The following is a 14,752-nucleotide window of genomic DNA, read 5'->3' as shown; positions in this document are numbered from 1 at the left end:
TGTTAAAAGAACGAAAGTTTCCATCCTTGCGGGGGGTAGAAAAAAATGTATGAAAGAAGAGGCGTGTCACACCTGGTAGACGGATATGTAAGACAGGCGATGTCTGTCAACTCTGTCGTTCACTGTTTAAAACACTTGCTGCTGGAGAACTCCTCACATAACAGACTTCGGTCTAAATATTTATTCATAACGCCTGTTCTGGTCTCTCTCTCTCTCTCTCTCTCTCTGACTGTCTGTCAGTCTGTCTGACTGTCTGTGTCTTTCGCCCACTCAGCCAGTCTCCCTTATCCTCTCGCTCATTTCTCTCTCAGTGACTCATTCATTTGTCTTCCAATAAACACATGTACAAAAGTGTGTCCTAAATATAACTGAGCATAAATGCCATACTCAGAATATACCAATAGAAAGAAAAATAAAACCATCTCAACGTCTAGAACAGCCCAATAAATTAACCTTTAGCGCCCTGGTTCAGCTTAGATAGCACAAGAGGCCTCATGACGCATGTAGGTTCTGCTCAGTAATTCCATTACGCCAGAAATGGTGAAATATGACCCAGGGTAACCCTTTGGCCCATCGGCAGATATATTACAGTGGGGTTGCTATTTTGGTCGTTTTGTTCTCTGTGCCTGGGTCTGGTTCGGGTCAGTGACGAGTGTAAGCGTGAGGATGGCTGGAGCCTTGGGGAGATCATAAACGCTTCAGATTTACCCATAGGATCGGCCGTGTCTGAGGCTGCACTGGGGATCTCATCAGGCTAACCCAACTCAGATGCGAGTGATTTTCAACGTGACCGTACTCGTAGCCATACCCCAGCTTGATATCCCCTTGTTGTTGTGCGCACAGAACAGTGAAATATGTTCTTTCGTTTGATTATTTATTTTTTTTGACAGTGAAATTAAATACATTTAAAAGATGAACAAACGTTGCCTCACAAAAGCTCTGGGAGCGTGATATTTCATCCATTGTCACGACGGAGTGGCAGAGTGCACTTAATATTCCGCCATTGTTTTCTTCTTTCTCTCCTCCGTCAGTGGCTCAGATGAGAGCAAGGGCGTCTTTGACCCAGATGTCGGCCCAGGTGGCGGCTGCATTATGCAGGAGTTATAAGGGTCAGAGCCGCTGCCTGCAAAGTTTGGGCGGCCATTTGCATTTTTATTACGCTTGTCCCATCCCTCCATAATATGTCATTGACTCCTGGAGGCACCTGTGGTGCCCCCCCCCCCCTCCCCCCGTGCCACTCTTGCCCGGGGAGAGAGCACCTTCGGCAGGCCGCCAGGGGTATTCATGAGGGCCCCCCTGGGGTCTGCGGCACCTGGCATTCTGGAGTGGAAAATGGAAAAAAGGGCTTGAGATGGTAATGTGGACTTTCCATCAGGAACGTGTGATTGATTCTTGTTAGGAGGGTTGACAGCTCATAAGCACTGGCTTTGCCCATGGAGACAATGGCTCTGTGTGGATGGAAGGGGGAGTTGGTGTGAGTGGGTCAATGCCATTGGAAGGGGTGCAAAAGGGTTGTGGAAGGAGTGAAAGATCTCCTCTTTACTCATTGCAAAACTCTGACATTTCACTCTGTCATTCAGATGAGGTAAACAGAGAGAAGAAGAAGAGCTGAATAATTTTCCACAGAGATGACTGATTCCCCCTCCCTCAGCTTTGGTTAGAAAGAGCTACATTGGTGACTGAAAGTCTGGGCCAAAGTCAATTGTGCCAACATAAAACATTTAGTTTACCCTATTTATGAGAGTAGGGAATTTATGTATGTAAACTCTATTTCCTGGCCCATGACTCCGTGCTCTAGATTTTATAGGTCCTGGAACATGTCTTAGGGACTGAATGTGGTCCCATGTAAGTGCCGCTGTGTTTGTACAAGTGCATAGCGTGCAAGTGTGTGTGCGCAAGGCATGTGTGCAAGTGTGTTTCTGTGTGTGTGTGTGTGTGTGTGTGTCTCTGTATATGCAGCTGGATTAGTGGAGATTTTGGTCCATGTCCAGTTGCTGGATGGAGTGTTTTCACTTCTCTTTTACTGCAGGTCGGCTGGGATTCAACAATGTTCCCAGGACATCTGCTTCCAGCGCCCACGCCGGAACCATTGTCCAATCAGAGGACCTCTACCAGCCCTGTGGCCAAAGAGTCTCGCACTCTGATTGGACAGCAGAGACAGGGCCCAGAAAAAGAAGGCTCAGGCCTGAGAATTTTCCCAAACACTTACCCCCACCCCACCCCAACCTCCATACACACGCACACACACACACACGCACACACACACACACACACACACACACACACACACACACACACACACACACACACTCTCTCGCTGCCTTTTCTGTCTGCAACATCTGCTTCAAATCAGAGCACCTCCTGAGAACAGACTGCCCCCCCCCCCCCCCCCCCCTCCCCCTTCCAGCGACCCACTTCTCGGCCTCCTTCATCACAGCAATCCGGTCGGGATTTGCGGGCATGGTCCCCCGCCGGTTGCAACTGGACATTTAGATCTTTATGTGATGTTTTATGAAGAAAAAGGGGGCTCCGCCGTGCTCTGGGGGGGGGGTTGGGATTTCTTAAATGCTGAAATATTACCCATAAACAGCACTGCAGGGGACGAACAATGAGGAGAGTAGGTGTGAGAATATCCGTGGGAGGAGTACACTGATGCCTCGATAGATGGGTGGGTGGGTGGATGGATGGATGAATGGCTGTATGGGTGGGTGGTTGTTTGTGTATATATCATAACATATATCGGTAAAAGAAAAAATAAATGAATGTATGTATGATGAGAGGGAGAGTGATATAGACGGAAAGAGGAAGAGAGAGACAGAGAGGGGGAGAGAGACTATCATCAGGGTATGAGAAAATATGTTGATGTTAGGGATGATGATGTAGATGGGGCGAGAGTAAATGTTTTACAGTGAATGTAAACAAACCAAGAGAGGGTCCGGGGCCCGGTTCAGACGAAGGGGTTGAGGACACGGTCCACAGCAGGACCACTGAAGCACTGCTCTCAGTCAGCACCCACTCCCACGCCATCCGTGAGAAAACAGGGCCAGGGGTTAAGCCTCCATCCCCATCAACAGCTTCCTCTCCACTACTCCTCTCTCATCTTTCCTCTTCTCTCCTCTCCTCTCCTCTTATCTTCTCTCCTTTCCTCTTCTCTTCTCTCCTTTCTGCTCCTTACCTCTTCTCTCCTCTCACCTTTCCACTCCTCACCTCTTCTTTCTTCATCTCGTTCCTTCTCGTGCCCCTCGTGTCCCAAAAGGAGCTTAGTCCAAGGATCCTCCTACCATGGCCAAGCTGCTCTACTTGTGTGTGGTCGCTGTTGCAAGTGCGGCTTTCAACTCCACTCTGTCAATAAACTCCCAAAACCCGCTACTAACAACGGGCACTTTTCCATAAATATTCAGAATTAAGCTGGGTGAATCACTGCAGGCAAAGACAAACACACAAGTGCAGGAATTCTTGATTGAAGTCTCATTGCCCCCAACACATGGCTGAAGGCTGTTATGTAAGTATGCTGCTCATTAGTATGCTTCTAAGAGTGAGATGAAAAACTATCAATGTTTGTCTGAGGGCATACCAAGCAAATCTAACAGTTTCAAAATCATAACTCCACCTTTTATGTACATGTATTGTAATGTTGGAAATATTTTATCATATATTATCAGAGTTCAAACTTCTCTCAAAAATAGTAATTGGGACATTGTGGGATGTAAGTGAAATGGAGACGGTATTCTAACTGGTAGAGTAAATGCCATTCGATTCACTTCCTTCTGACCTCTGCCCCTTAACACTCCAACGTGTTTGAAGCCAACCTGTTAGCACTAGCTTGATTTACTGCGCTGAAGAGCCGGCTGTTTTCCTGGTTAATCTTCTCTATGCCCAGAACATAAATCTGCGCTGGAAGACTTGCATGAATGTTAACCATGCTAGACCTCTAGACAGATATCTCGCTGAAGTTGGTAGTATTTTGTACTTTCTTTCTACTAGACATGCTTCTGTATGCTCTTGTCTGCCAGTGGTGATTTTCAAGGCCGAGGAAGGATCCTTTTCAATGATGCCTAGCCTCTAAAGGACCTATCCTATCAATGAGGTATCCTTGAATTTGAGAGAAGCGCAGTTACTCGAAAGCCACAAAGAGGAACATGAACAGCCCTACTTTTTGCGTGGTTGAGGTTATTGCTGTCCACTAAAAGTTATATTTATTCAAGAAGTGGAGCAGTTTGTACACTTTGGCAATTTCATTCTAATTGATAAACCTGGCTTGGATGTAAAGAGACTAAGCCACTGCAATCATTCATTTAGACTTAAAGTAGATGTGACAGTTTCAAATTTTGGTTTTCAGTTATTTTGGATAGTAAGCATGGCCTTTTAAATCTTGCCTGTTATTTTTGTTCTTACGGAAGCTAACTAAATGCAGATTCTGTCAGATTCTCAAAGCACCATGCAGTCTGGGTTAGACCTTTTACTGTGCTGTGGCAGATGTGCTAGATTCAGGGAGCAGGTGTCGTGGTGTGACATGACCCTCCAGTTCTACCGTCCACAGCCGAACACATCCACGTAGGTTTTGGCCACCGACATGCTAACCTACTTATAGAAAACAAAGTGTGCTTTGCGAGAAAAATGAAGGACATGAACAAGAAAGAGAGAGCGAGAGAGAGAGAGTGAGACTGAGAGAAAGAAAAGGGGAAAAATGGAAAGAAAATTGCGGAGCTCTTGACATTCCTGCTCTCCATGAAGACTCACTTGGCCAAAGGAGACTTTGGATCCATCAGAGTTTTTCCATCCCGATGGAAGACCTGGCCTCCGTGCTACAGTGAAACTCTGTGAAAATGGATTTGCATTTGTGGCCACCATGTCACAAACCACAACAACTGAGACGATAATGTCATTCTGAAATGACCCAAACTTTATCTAGAAATTATGTTTTGACATTTTTATTTTAGTAAATTCTTTGAAACATGGATTGTGGAGAACATTTCTGTTGAGAATTGCATCCATGTGTGAAGTGTCTATGTCTCTGTGTTCCAGGGTTAGTATAGGTCCCATGTTAGTTCAGGTTATTATGTGTAATATGTTCAGTATAGCTCATGTAGGTATGTTTATCTGTTTAGTATCTGTTTAGTATGTGTATTTATGTTTAGTATCTATATTGTATATTTATTGTTTATCTAGTAGGTCTATTACTCTGTCTTTTCATATGTTTATCTAATGTTCAGTACTTATTGTTAAGTTATGTTATATCACGTTGGAGTACTTGTATGTTTATATGTTATGTTATGTCTTGTTATGTTATGGTAGTGTGGTATGGTGTCCTGTCCTAAGAATTTCAGTGTCCAGTCCGACTCTGTTGTTCTGTGTATCTGACAATAAAAGACTTGACTTGACCATGTTAGGCATTTGATCACATCTCATTAAATAAAGCGGCATTGTAGCATTTTGGTCTAAAACTGGTCTGCTAACGAATGAAAAAACTTTGCAAACACCACAACTAGCCCAGTTGGCACTGCTTGTTAACATGCTAACTGGCATCTTTTGGGGATATTGTTAGCGATGTTGTGCTATGAAGGCTTCTTACATTTTTCGCATGGTGTTCTGACCCGAACCACAGAACTACAAAGTATGCAGTGAAGTTACTTTTACAATACTCAGATTGCAACTCATCCTTCAAATCAGAGGCTAGCCCTGTGTACTGTCCCTTATGGAAATGTCTGGCTTCTAAGAGGTTAAAGCTTTGTGGGAAAGGGCAGAGAGCTCTCAGCATAGCGCAGCAGCATGAGCAAACTTGTCCTCTTGTGCTAGCATGTGTAAAAGTCTCCCATCAGCTGAAAGCCATAAGATCTCTAGATCACACATAAGAAAAACATTGAGGCTTGAAGAGGCTACCGACTGGTTCACTGGCTGGCTGGCTGGTAGTGCCAAGAAAATAACTGAATTTCTTCACAATTTCTTCATCTATGTGTCACAATTGTAAAATGACTCCTCCAGCAACACAAAAGTGCCTCACAACAGAGACTCACGAAATTACAACTTTGATATAAAAAACATTGCAACACAAAAGATATTTTCAAATGTTTCAGAAACACACTGAGAACAATCTGGATCTGGAAACTTCATAATAACAGTCCTTTTTTTTTTAGCTAAAATGAACATAAACAAACATATTCTGTGCATCTGAATCACATGTTTTAGAAACGTATTCAAGCTCTATCTCAAACAATGTGAAAAGAGCACTGAGTTTGACACCTGTTGCTCCGCTGGCTGAAAGCTGTGTTCATGTCTGTTGGAAATGGTTCATGAAGGGATAGATATTCGACAGGGGAGAGTATGGTTTCAGTCAAGGCAGACCAGGAAATGCACGTCTCTTTGATAAGGATCTCTCATTTGGTCCTGTTTCCTATCTCACTGGCAGAAAACAGTTGCTGGAGTTTTGATTATAGAAAGGGAGGTTCTGTGTAGAGTTACCATGTCCTGAAGTTTCAAATAAGGCATTATTTCTGTTCCATAAGCACAAATGTAGACCTGCCAGAGCTCTAAGAGTCCATTTGATCTGGTCCTGCATTCAAACTAGCCCCACCATTCAGGCTTAATCTACGGAACTATGACATACTCCGAGTTCTCAATGACACAACTGAATCAACGTTCTTAGAACTCACAGGGAATCTAGACCAGATGTTCCTCTATGCCGTGGGAGCCGATAATCATGTATTCAGCGCGCTGACCAAAGCAGTCAGTAGGGATTTTTTTTATTGAGTGTATGACTAAGCCATGTGGACACATCAGCCCCCTCTCTCTCCTTCTCTCTATGTATGTGTGTGTGAAACAGAGTGAAGTCATGCAGTGACGTGCTTACAGGACTTACTCCAGGTCCTACGCGGGCCACCCCCACAGCATATCTCTCGACCCCACCCCCCCTCCCTAAACAATCCCACAGATCCCAGGGAGAGAAAGTGAGAGAGAGAGTGAAAGAGAGAAAGAGGGATACAGAGACAGAGAGAGGCGGAAGCGGAGAAGCAGTGCTGGGGTGTTAGCGTCCTAGCGTGCGTGGCTCTGGCAGTGTATACAGTGAGTATGTGGTGAGTCAGGGCTGATGCAGGACAGAGGCTGGACCCTCTGTGCCAGCTGGGCACCTCCCCACTGACTCAAGGAGACCAGTTCCAATGAAGGACCTGCAGGCAAACAGATGCAGTTTAGTACATACAAACACTTGCACACTCAAGAGACGTAAAGAAGCTGGTGATATAGAAATGGGCCTGGAGGAAAATCACACAAAAACCATACAAAGCCATGACAAATCATTCTATACATTTCTCTTTCTGTATGGGCGGGTAAGCTTGTGAATATGTGTAGATTAGTTTAAGGCGTCTACAGGTGCTAATTATTCTTTAACACCCAGAGATGGATAACTTGTTCGGCAATTCAAATAAATAGTGTTTTACTGACTATTGTTATTTATACACTGTTATTTATACAACTCATCTGGATGAATCGCCTTTTGACATTCATACTTGTTACTTTAAGTTTGAGTCAATTGTCTGTGGCATAGTACCTGTCACTTGTTTGACCAAGGTCCTCTCAGTGTGTGTGTGTGTGTGTGTGTGTGTGTGTGTGTGTGTGTGTTTGTCTACAGCCTGCAGTAAAAGACCTGACAAAATTGTCCTCTCAATGTGTGTATGTGTGTGTCTACAGCCCACAGTACAAGACCTAACAAAGGTCCTCTCAATGTCTGTATGACAGTGTGTGTGTGTATGTTTGTTTGTGTTACATTTCCATCAATGATGAGACACAGAGGTGTGGAGGCCGCAGGACACTGGCAAACCTTTAGCCCTCATATCGTTCCACAGGTGGAAGGTGCAGGTCTGTATACTACTCAGAACCCCCTCCCCCACTGGTTCATCTGCTGCAGCAGCCTGTTGGTGGGCTCTAGAGTGATGCCAGCCTGGGTGGAGGTGGAGGAAGGGAGCCCTTACTCAACTCGGTGGGCTGTAGACATAACAATGAGCCCTGGCTTTTATCAGTTTAACATGGAGCCCTACAGATTACCTATGAAGTCAACCTCCCTGGTCTCTGGAACATTGCATAACATACATATAATGATAAGGAGGGCAGCGATTGTGGTTTGAGCTAAAATGCCCGAGAGAGACTGAAAGTTCATATATTATATAACTATAGCTGGTCTACTTGACGTATGGCATATGCGCTAAAGTAAATGTACTAAGCAAGGAATGAAGGTAAAGAAGATGAAAAAAGAGAACACGAGAGAAAAAAGACCTTGAGAATGTTCGTCTTGCCGTTGACACTACCACAAACTCTCTGACATATAAAAGTCAAAAGTTTATTGTTTTAACAAGGGAGCATTCTTTCAAGGCAGTCACATTTTCACCCCCTGCAGCGTTCAAGTCCAAACACCTACCTACTACTTGAATGACAGTTTAAGCTCCCTCTCTGCGCCCCTTTGCGGTGAAACAACAAGCCGTGTTCAGTGCACGTGAAAACACTGGGCTATCTTTACCAGTCTGGCCAGGCCCTGCCACAGCCCACCGCTGCGCTCAGCCAGGTCTCCTCCCAGCGTCCGTCTATGGCTCTCTCCTGGGCCGTGGCTGGGAAACACCAGGGCTTCACGTTCTCACATCCCAAACAAAAGCAGCAGCGGCAGCAGCAGCAGTAGTGCAACTGTGCAGATGTGTGCAAGTATGGGTGTTCGTGTGGACCTACAAAAGAAGACCACAGCTGCTGAGAGAGTGAGAGAGTCCCCTCGGTCAGACTGACCACATGTGAAGTAGACCGGGGGAGACAAGTACCGAGGGAAAGTGTGTAGGTGTTGGTAAACTTATACCAACTGGCAAGGCCCACTGCAAGTCAGCGATAAATGTACTGAACATGGCTTTTTTGAGCCCCGACACCATGTGCAGTAAAGGGTGAAGTGAAGAAAAGCAAAGCGAGTCTGTGTAAACTAATGTAAAGTGGAGTAAAGTCAAATAAACAAATGTATGAAGTAAAGTATGGTATGGACAGTACTTTGCTAAAAAATAAAATTGTATGCAAATCATTCTTTTAATTTCTTCCATAAAAAGGAGTGAAAAAACTTCCCTTAAAATAGTGCATCTATATTTACTCAGGGTGCATGACTTTTTTCTCTCCTCTTAAAAAAAAGAGGCACAGCTCTTTGACAAAAGCCCTGACGAACAACAGACTTGCAAACCACAGCCCAAAATGCGATAGAACACCTTCGCCTCCGCCCCCCCTCCCCCCCACACATACACACGCTGTAAGCAAACATGTGCAAACGAGTGGGTGGCAGCTGGCAAGATAAGAACAGAGAGTGAGAGAGAGACGGAGAGGACAGAAAGACGTCTGTGTTCAGGTCAATGACCCAGCAGCCATTCTCCAGCCTGTGCGAGGCCTCAGACAAAGGCCAGTGTGAGCGGTGAGGCAAACCCTGGGAGGGAGATGGCCAGAGGAAGCCCGGAGCGCTGATCCGATGCTCTGTCTGCACCTTCCCTTTCAGCTGCGATAGCACTTTCACAATCTCTCCTCTGCAAAGTGGTGCATCGACAGGAAACCACCTTTATCAGGAGCACATATGCGCCCCAGAAGACATCACTCAGTACTATCTTCCCCCAGAGATGAACTAAAAAAAAAGACTACACTACACAACACAACACAGCACAGCAACAGCTTAGCTCCAAGAGTTTTTGTTGTTGTCTCTGACATTGGTTTATGGCTTCAGGAAAGTTCAAAATGCTTAGAGGATTTTAACTCCATGTTTTAAAACTGTGTACCCTGCTTATCAGGTGTGATTGAAGAAAAGCAGCAAGCTACTGGGGTGCAGAGCACTCTGGGTTAACCACAGAGCATGCTGAAGTTTCGCTCTGAGGTTTCTTTTTTTGTAACATCCCACGAAAGGTGTGGAAAAAAACAGAGCTGAGACACCAGTGCAGCACTTTGAGGCGTCAGTGCTCTGTGCTTCTGAGATCAGAGCCTCCGTTTCCCAGTACTGAGCATTGCCGTATCAATGTGAACATAAACAGTGGTTGCCATGGGTATTCCCATGGTGACACGATGCAGTGTTTTTGAAATGCGAGCTCCCGTGTTGCCTTGTGATGCCCTTGACAAATCCCTCAATGAGCAACAACAGGGACTCAAATGTGCCCCATGCATAAAACAACCAGTCAATGCATAACAGGTCCCACCAATTATCCAATCAGTGCACGGGAATGTGTTTCTGTGCTCCGCATGCATTAGTGATAAGTATGGACATGCCAAGGACCAGCTCTCACAGCGGCCCACGGTAACCAGCTCCGCGCAACTCTGGGGAAACATCTGGTGCCCATTGGATGCAGTGAGAGTGCAGGTGGGACGTACCAGGGCCTGCAGGTCTCACCAGAAAACTATTCCCAAAATGCATCAGAGCCCACTTACTCACTGATTCACTGAACACCCACACACACGTTTCACAGCGTTTCTGGCCTTGTGAAGTCTAATGGGGTTGTGACGAGCTGCATGAAGTGAATGAAGTGCCATTAAAAAAGACACAAATAGCGGCTGAGGGAGGGAAGTCTTGAGAGAACAAAGGGTGAGCCTTTTGGGTGCCTGAAAGAGAAATACTCATTTAGGTGATACAAATGATAAACACAGGACGACTCAATAATACGAAGGTCTTGTTTGGCATCTTTTTCTGTTTTGGTATTCAGAGTAATCATATGATCACTTAGTCATTTATTCACCCTGTAGAACCGGACATGAGAGGATATGTTAAACGCACAACCACAGCGGAGGTGGGAGACAGAAGACAACTCCCCAGAGGCTGTGGCTGTGAGTTTATAAATGTACCTCCTGCTCCCCGGTCAGAGATATAATAACGCGGAGCATCTGTGAGCGACAGCAGCCGGTTGGGGAGAGTCCAGGACCAGGGCGCGTTTAGCCGCGGACGTGCTTTTCATTTACCTAAACACGTAAAAAGGAATGATTTATTGATTCCACCATTTGGCTTCTCGGCTCCACGGAAGGATTAATCAGGTGTCAGGCAGACTGCGAGCCAGACGAGGGGGAGGGGGGAAGGGTGGGGGTGTGGAGGGGTGGCACAAGTCAAATTGGAAACACATCCTTTTGACGTGTCCAATCTGAATCCCCGTGTCTTATCTGTTGGAGCCAAAGACGAGGAGGAAGAAGACGAGGAGGAGGAGGAGGAGAAGGAGGAGGCAGATGTTGGCCGCCTCGCGAATGTGTTAGGATGAGGTGGTGGGGGAGAGGGGTCAGACGCTCCAGCCGAGATGAGCGTGGCAGAGACGGGCCAGCCCTGGCCAACCCACCGGTTGCCCCGGCCAGCCCATCCCCGCACTTCTGCAGGCTTTGATGTGAGACTGCAGAGCTTTAGCCACGCTCGGCCACCGAAGCTCTATTTTTATCAGATGCGAGGTGGGATTGGATCCAGATGGGCCACCTGATTAAACTCCACTGTGTGTGAAGTGTGTGTGTGTGTGTGTGTGTGTGTGTTTGTGTGTGTGTGTGTGCATGTGTGTGTTTGTGTGTGGGTGCGTGTGTGGGTGCGTTTGTGGGTGGGAGGGCTGGGGGGGCTGGGGAGGTGAAGTTTCCTACTCCTGCAGTTAACCCTTTCAGGGACCTAGCAGAGCGAGGAATGACCTGTGAACTAGAATACAAAGGTACAGGATATTCTAGGTCACGGAAAATTAAGTTTTTGCTCTAAACTTTGTGTAATGCATGGAAATTATTATCTCTGCACAAAATATATTATCTTACTCTCGGAAGAAAATTATCTCATGCTCAAAAGATAATATCACCGCCACCTCCCAACCCCACCCACACTAACAAACTCAAAGATAAATGACACCCTCACCACTAGCAGCTTGCTCTGAGCACAGTACTTTTTCCACGCTGTACAAACGCCAACATGCCCTCATAGCGTGAATGAGTGAGGTAAGGTCAATGAGTGTAGGTACGGACTCCCTGTGCAGGTCACCAGGCTCCACTGGCTCAGATGCAAGAGCACCGGGCCGGGCCGACAGGAAGCCTGCAGGATGCACCTTATTAGGCCTCCACTTCCTCCAACTTTGAAGCATCGTGAGGTTATGAATGTGAGGCAAGCTGCCATGCAGATCGGACGGATTTCCTCTCCCTTGAAGGATTCAGCTGAATCTTCCCTTTTAAAAACAGTCAAAAAAGAGAATCCAAAAAAAGTGAGAGAGAAAGAAATGATAGAAAGGATAAAAAATGATTGAGAGAAAGAGAGAGCGAGAGAGGTGAATAAAAGAACCATCTGTTGGGCATATACCCAACTCAAGCCAAGCAGTCTGGAGGCAATCAATCCATGGCAGAGCTATAAATACTCGCTCCATAAGTCATGCGATAAAGAGGAGGATATTAAAATTATCCCACGACTTAAAGGCCTGTATATCAACCAGCTACCAGAGGACGTCCATGAGACAAAAATACTGATTATTTATGGTTAAAACCATGCAGCTGATCTCGAGGAGCAGTTTTTATCTGCGATATGCAGACTTCTGAAAAAGTCTGAGTCTGTAAGTAGCACAAGCACAAGGGTGGCTGAGGTAGTACATCCTTTTGGGATGCATTAATCTGAGGCGGATGCATTTGGTTATTCACATGTAAATGACTTGACACGTCTCAGCGCAGGTGTGAATTTATTTTAGATCACCTAATCAAATGGGACAGGTCATGCATTCCCTGCAGCACTCACACTTCCTCTTTCATCGCTTATGTACTCTTTTGCTACTGATTTCTTCTTAAAGTTGTCTTTTCCTTATGGGGTAGGGCAGTGGCGAGGACAAGGAGTGAAAGTGGCAAAGTCCACCCGCACCACCACCACAAAGTAAGAGACGGAGGACAGGCGAGGGGCCATCTGGGCCTCTCTGAGTGTGGGCGTCTGCACAGAGATGAGGTAGAAATGAAACTCTCTCTCTCCTTCTCTTTGTTTCTCTCTCTTTCTATTTCTCTTTGTTCCTCTCTCTTTCTCGGTCTTTCTCCATCCCCTCAGAGGCACACATACTTAGTGCACATATGCAAATGTGCACATGCACGTATGCTCACCCACAGAACACAACCCACACACAACCCACACACGCACACAGACACACACACACACACACACACACACACACACACACACACACGCATACACACACCCGCAAAAATGCACACGAACATACATACACACACGCACACACGCACGCACCCATGCACGCACACACGCATACGCATATGCACACACAAACACGCACACACACACACACAAACACACGCATACACACAGACACACAGACACACAGACACACACACAAAACCCACCTGAACACCCCACCTCCTCTTCACGACCACCCTCGACACATGCACTCAATTTGTCACAAAATATATGACACAATGGAACTCAGATGCTGCACAGCTCTGCAACCATGCAATGATGTCATACTCGATATGCACTCCATTCTCGCCTGCGCCTCGCCTGCAGGTTGCGGCTTCATGTGACATGAAACTAACTAGGGACTATTTACCTAAAGAAAAGAATATTCATGGCATTCAATGGGTAAGCTAATGACGTGCTTTTGAATGCATTATTGGGCCATTGCAAGTGAATTTGAAATGTGCATTCAAATGATAGTATAGAAACTGGTGAGAACATTCTCTCTACGACAAACTCCCTCTTTCTTCTCCTAACCCAAGATGCACAACACAAAATGCTACTCAGCTTTTTGCTTGGCATTTGTTTCGTGTTTGTGGCATTTGTATGTGGTTTCTGCAGTCAGTGCAGAACATGGAAATGAAACACTTTAACTCATGAAATGGCTGGTTGGTACCATATTCAATCCCTCGTCTGAAGAAATACACTGAATTTCATTTTGTGATTCAGTCTGTCATCACCTCTGTCTCATACTCTTCTCACAAGTGTGTTTCTTTTCAGTGGTCGAATGACGCACCCCTGGTTATGAGAGCGTCTGGTGTGAACTTTTTTGAGATGCTTAACATCTTTCTTATCTCATTCTCTTCATGTTGTCAGTGTCAGTGCGTGATGTTTATAAATAAGCACCTGGCAAATCTCAGAAATGTGTTTTTGGTAATGGGTGTGGAAATATGAAGATAATAGCGGTGGATTCCACTTAAAGTTTAGCACAAAAGACCTGCGGGCTGTGTTCCTTCATTTGTCTTCCTGTTAGCGCTCAGGATCGTGCAGAAGAGGGTATAAAGCACGTAATGAGATCACAACAATACTGGCTCTCGATGTGTGTTCCGCTTCCAGAGTCCTGGTGAATGTGCACAGCTCTGGCTTCCAACCAAAGCGCGAGTCGAACGGAGACAAAGAGTCAAACAAGACGGCTAGCTGAGTGTGGTCCGTCACGTAGGCTGCCAGTCCTTCAGGGGGAGCTGTACCTGCACCATCCAAACACCCTCTTTCTTACATAAATCACAATTAAACAAAGCACATAGTGCTCCATCCTACACATTAAGCCTGAAGGAAGAAAATAACATGGCTGAGTCTGGGAGATTAGCTTTTCTTTGAAGACTCAGCATCTCACCAATCACAAAGACTAAGAGATACATGTTGTGGAATAGGATTTTGTCAGGACAGCCTTCTCGTTGGTGAACATGTGTTTTGTAGCTTAAACAGAACTGTCAGCTTCCTAATCGACATCTTTGTGGTCAGTGGGTTGTTTAGTCTTTGTAGCTAAGGTGCCAACAGTGTGAACAGCGTCAGCTGGAACAGAGAGCTAAGCAGCAGGTCAGG

The sequence above is a fragment of the Sprattus sprattus genome (genome assembly GCF_963457725.1).
Source record: "Sprattus sprattus genome assembly, chromosome: 9".
Taxonomy (NCBI): domain Eukaryota; kingdom Metazoa; phylum Chordata; class Actinopteri; order Clupeiformes; family Clupeidae; genus Sprattus; species Sprattus sprattus.
The sequence above is the reverse complement of the archived record's forward strand: the minus strand, read 5'-3'. Positions refer to the sequence as shown.